Source organism: Salminus brasiliensis, chromosome 7 (genome assembly GCF_030463535.1).
Source record: "Salminus brasiliensis chromosome 7, fSalBra1.hap2, whole genome shotgun sequence".
Taxonomy (NCBI): Eukaryota; Metazoa; Chordata; class Actinopteri; order Characiformes; family Bryconidae; genus Salminus; species Salminus brasiliensis.
This window is the reverse complement of record NC_132884.1, coordinates 35,179,260-35,185,345: the sequence shown is the minus strand read 5'-3', so window position 1 is coordinate 35,185,345 and position 6,086 is coordinate 35,179,260.

Below are 6,086 nucleotides of genomic sequence, written 5' to 3'. Positions count from 1 at the left end.
CCAGCCTGTCTGGCACCAACAATCGTGCCACTCTCAAAATCACTGAGATTTGGACAATTGGCAGATCAAATTATTGCATAAAGTAGAACAGGTACAGGTCTTCCTACTAAACTGCTCGGTAAGTGTAGTGAAATTCTCTTCTAAGCAATTTCCAATATTGGACTGATGTTACAATGGCTTCTTGAAGACTCCAGTGCCAAGTATTCTTGATGGAAGTTAGGATACTAGTTTCCAGTTTTCTCCTCTCAATTTTACAGACCTCACCAATCTTACTAGAAGGTACAAAGTTGTGAAACCTTTGTTGCTCTAAAATTCGGGAGTCTGTAGCTAGAATTAGTTGATGCTGGTGATCTATCACCCTGCAGAGTTCAACTTCAAACCTGCCATGCCTGATCGAGGTGACCTCTTCAAGATTGTAGAGCTTCAGGACCATGAATGAGCACATGAATACATGTAACCTTGATTTGCAGGTGAGAGTCTGATTAGTCTACATAGCACCAGAATTATTGAATGGCGTATTCCAGAGGTTTCTCAAGCACTAAGGAATCCCAGCAACTTTGATTTCCAGGTTGGGTGTGTATGGTGCCCTGCGATGGACTGGAACCCTGTCCAGGGGTATTCCTGCCTTGCACCCAGGGATCCCAGGTAGATTCGGGACCTACTGCAACCCTGACCAGGACGAAGAAGATGGATTATTTTTTATTTGTGCGATTACCCTGTACTCCTCGCCTTGTAACATTTCCCCAAATCTTTCTTTGGGGTTTCTTCTAGGTGGTACGGTGGCACAGTGGGTAGTGTGTGTGCTGCACAGCTCCCGGGGCCTGGGTTGTGGGTTTGTGTGCATTTGGCCCTTTGTTTTTGAGGAGTTTGGTGGGTTCTTCCTGTGTCCACGTGAGTTTCCTTCGAGTACTGCGGTTTCCTTGCACTTCCCAAAGCCATGTGGTAAGTGAATTGGCTATAGGAAGTTGTCCCTAGGTGTAAGTGGTAGATCTGAACTCTCCTGGGTGGTAGATCTGCAGGACCATGAATGAGCATGTGAGTAAATGTAACTTTAAATCCCAGGAAGGGGTAAAGAGGGACCCTATGATGGACTGGCACCCTGTCTAACGGTATTCCTACCTTGCACTCAAGGATTCCGGGTAGGTTCTGGACCCACTGCCACCCTGACCAGGAAGAAAAAGATGAATGAAGTGAATGTTTATTCTAGGTTTATGTAGCAATACAATGCATATTTGTATCTTTTGGCGCCACCTGTTGGCATTGGTAGGCATCTAAAATAGATGCAATTTTTTTAGTAGCAGCAAAGAAAACTTTCTTTCTTATTCCCTGTTCTGTTCTTTCTCTCCAGAAGGGCATATTGCTGCTGTCCTAAAAGAAACTGACAGCCGACAGTTCTGGGAAGTTCTGGGAAGAAGATCCTCCAAGGGAAGTGCCTATAACAGGTCTGTAGGCAATACAAGACACTACATTATTATAGCATTATTATATATAAATATATTTAAAGAATGTGACTGAAATGCAGTCTGCTATTATCGTCGGGTATCAGTCTCAATGATTAAAAAGTAACCTACAATTTCCTGGTCATGGTCATTAGAAGTGACCTTTATCTCATGGGTGTCATTAGAATTCAGCTTTGCTTGATTGAACAAGTGATCCACTATATTCTTGTATCGAGTCAGGTTATTAGAGCAGGAAAACCTCTTAATGTTGACATCATGTCACCCTCTAGAACCTTGGTTTGGTGTCCCTGCTCTGTAGGGTCTCACTTGATGAACGTTCTTACATTCACATCAAATCTAAGAGGTATGTTTGGTAAAAACCTGGAGTCAATAATAGATAGATCTTAATGCCTAGATGGATCTTGTGCAAGTTACACAACTGACTTGTGGCAGTGTTCCCCCTAGATTAATGTGTAGACCAGAGGATGGGTTCCCTTTTTGAACCTTGGTTCCTCACAAGGTTTCTTCCTCTTGACTTGAGGGACTATTTTCTTGCCACTGTCACCGTTGGCTTGGACATGGATCTCTGTAAATGGTTGGGCACCCCTGGGCACTGTAAGAGGAGTGCCCAGTTTTATCCTCAAAGTGTGTGGCTGCAGGTTTTCATCCCAGCAAAGCAGGAGCATCCCTAACCAGTTGTTCACAGATTGAGAGCAACTCATTGAACAAGTGGAACTAGGTGTTCTCCGGCTTGTTCAGAATCAAGACCTGCAGCCTTACCGGCTCTTTTTGCGGAGAAGAATGGACAGCCCTGCTCTTGAATGCTCTCCCCTATTTCACACAGTTCCAGAGATCTTCTCCTCCATTTGCACTGTTCAGGAGCGTCCTCTTCCACTCTCACTGGTTTGTTTGGCTTGTCAGTTCTTAATCAGGAACAATACCGGGAACAGCATTTCACAGAAGGTTTGTGATTCTGTCAGGCAAGATAGTGTGCAAGATTACAGCATGGTTGTCTGGTTTTGCATAGTTTGGAGCATAATCAGCATAGTCAGGATAGTTGCCACCTTAGAGGTAGAGGTAACCTTAATTGCTGATAGAGGTATCAAGGTCTTCTGTCTACAGCTGTATATGTCTTTGTTGCTTCATTAGTTAGCACATTTTAAGAATTGTAGAGTATCTTAGAGTGACAAGGACCAGCATTGAGCCATGTACTGTTCATAAAGGGATGCACGCAAAGTGCCATTGTCAGTGCTGTCAGAAGACCGTTTTCCTTTTGCTTGCCATTGTTTTCTATTGGTGGTCCAAGATAGGGATCTTGTGAGTTGACTAAGCATCTCTCTTGCTTTACTTTGACTGAATCACTTAGTCACCATAGTCCATGTATCAGAAATGGAAGTATACCCCTCAGGTAACCTACAGTTAATGAACTACTTTGTTTTCCTTGCCATTCAACTGGGGCCTTAGGTTTTACTTGACTTGCCACTTACAGACTTGTTCATGTCTAAATATGAAGATGCATTTATAAATACTTTACTCTCTTACGACATTAAGACCAGTTAAACACTTATATGACATGAAGTGCTTTTGGCTTAGAAGAAGGTCTATTCCCCGGAGCAAGAAGTATGCTTAATGGTCTTGTCCTAGTTAGCTCATATTACAAGGTGCTTATGAACTTACTTTCACTTGAGATACTATGAGAAGAACTGTGTACCTCTAGTGGCCAAATGAGGAAGTTACATTTACTAGTTCAAACAGGCTTTATGTGTCTGGTGCACTTGATTCATAAGATAACCCCTTAACAATGATATGACCCAAAGGAACTACAAATGAACTCCTCTACAACAAGAGGAGTGCATGCTGGCCTTGTGTTAGTTTATTTTGCTTGGTACTAATATTAATTAGCATGTTAATCTTACAACATTAAAAGGATGGTGTTCCTCTAGTGGCCAAATACAGCAGTTACAACTACTAAGTTTATTCATACTGCCATCAGGTGGAGACTAGAACTAAAGTTGGTCAATTTCAGGAGTAATAAACCCTGAGTCAGAAATTCCTGAAGCCTTACCTTTCCTGCAACAGGACTGAGCTCACTGACAGATAACAAACATTCTTGTCGAATGTTTTGGGGGAGGCTTTTCTAGTGATCTAAGGACAAAAATGTCCTTGTTAAATTTAAACCAGTTCCAGTGCCAAACCTCAATTAAAAAACTCAAGAAAGTCAAGTTAATATCTAATATCCTTATTAGTTATTATTATTAAGACCATTCATTCTTCCTTGTCCTCTCCTGACCATAGAATAGGGAAAATCTAATGTCAGCACATTTACCAAATGTGTGTGCTCTGACCAATTTCCAAATTTCATCTGTGTGATTTTATAATCAGTTTTTCTGGAAGTTATTATTTTGTTTAATTAATTTGTTATGTCACATGCAGGAATCTACATAATGTCAAGTAATAAATGCAATGCTAATATACAATTTTAAATATTTAATTATAACTGATTGTCAATGGAATAGAATAGGACTCCCCCCAATAAAGACCCCCAGCATTGATTTGTGGAGCAGTGGAGCTATGTTCTTTGGAATGATGATGCTTCGTAACATGCTTTGGGGATCAAATCCTCATCTTAATGCCCTGAAATCTAGTAAATCTAGTAAGAAAGCATTCTTCCTTGGGCAATAGAGACAGTTACTCCAACAAAACACAACTCCTTTTATACCTTTAATTTCAGAAGTAGGTGTCCCAATACTAGTGTCTATATAATGTACCCTATATGTGGTTGATTGATAATTAGTGACTATAGCTTATCTGTTTAAGCACAAGTTATCTGCCCCTTTAACCCCATTCATCAGGTATTATTTGGGTTGTGGACTGTTCTTATGTCTTTTTCCATGCATAGTTGGTGTCAGTCATCTAGCTTGCCCACCATCCTCAGAACCTCTGTCCTGAAAGCTCAGAACCACTTCTGACTGGATGCTTTTGACTGGTGGACTATTTTCAGCACAGCAGTAAGACAGAGATCTGTACAAACCTCCAGTGGTGTGTAGCACAGAAGCTAAATGCTGCTTGCCTATGTTAAGTTCTTATTCTGGGCTCTGATATCATCATCATCACTATCATCATCATCTTCTTCTTATCCCCTCATCCAGTTCAGTGTCTCGGTGGGAATAGGGCAAGCAAGAAAGCTCAGGCATCCCTGTCTCTAGCAAGTTCCAACTGGGGGATCCCAAGACGCTCCCAGGACAGCCGGGAAATGTAATTCCTCTAGCCAGTCCTGGGTCCTCTTCGAGGTCTCCTCCCAGTTGGTTGCACCCGGTACACCTATAATGGGAGGCATGGGGGGGCGTTCTCATAAGATGACTAAAAACCTCAGTAGCGGCTTTACTCTGAGCCTCTTTTGGATAACAGAGCTCCTCATTCTATCACAAAGACTGAGCCCAGCCAGAAGTCCTCCTGCCCATGACTATGCGAGTGTTATGGAGTGTATATGGAGTGGTGAAATTCCATGCCCCCCTCAGCTATCTGAGAGAGTGTAAAGAGCTGGTCCACTGTTCCACAGCTAGGTTGGAAACTGCATTGTACGGCATCTGAGGTTCAACCGAGGTTTGGGCTCTCCTAGCTGACCTGTATGCTAAGATCTAAATGATCTACTGGGTCTGTATTCTTAAGATCACAAATTATTTTCTGGACCCAAACTACAGAGTGACTTCTTGGTCACTTCTAGTTCCAGTAGCAGTGATTTGAATCAGCTGTAGTTGTTTAAAGCTCTTACTATGAAGTCTACAGCATTGAAACAGCATTCCAGTGTTCAATAATGGCAGAGATAAAAGCATGAATGAGTTTCTCTAGATCTTGTTGGTGGCTGTTTTGATGTGGCCGGCAAAGGTGAGATCAAAGTCTGTTTGAACGCAGAAATCCTGGACTTAGTCTTTAATGTTTAGAGTCCTGGACTCAAAGTGTGCAGATACTGTGAGTCATTCCTCTGTGTTGTCGAACACAAGGGGTGATTTATGTGTTCCTGTGTGTTTTAGGATTCCATTAGAATTTGGCACGAAAGGAGCAAATATAAATTGAATAGTTAAGGTCCAAGAATTGATCCCCGGGGGATTCCACGTGTCATTCTATCATATTCTTAACTACTAATAACTACAAAGAAACTTTGGCCTTCTAAAAATGAACTATAGGACTGTACCGGATAGCCCTACCCAGTTTTCCAACCGTGCTTCTACCTAATAAACTTAGCACAAAAAGCAAGGAACTTTGTGTTTGGTTGATTATTTTTTTGTTGTAACAATACGTCTTTCCTTCCATTTTAAATGGTGTCACATTTGTAAGGAGCATGCATTTGTGGGATGAGCCGCAGAGCTGAGTATGTCAGTTGCACCAGTTGCACCCATTGCCAAACAGCTTATTGCTCAGCTGTTGCTATTGTGGTCAATATACACTTGTTTTGAGCCTCTGGTACCCCCAGCTGCCAATCAGATGTCAGATAGATAGATAGACAGACAGACATGTCTGAGTGTATCAGCAGATATGACAATACTGAATAAATATGTGCATATATTGGTATTTAAGTATCAGTAAGTGTCAGTAGTGTCCAGGAGTGCAGATGTACAGGAGGTACAGTAAAGTGTTAATTGTGCAGAT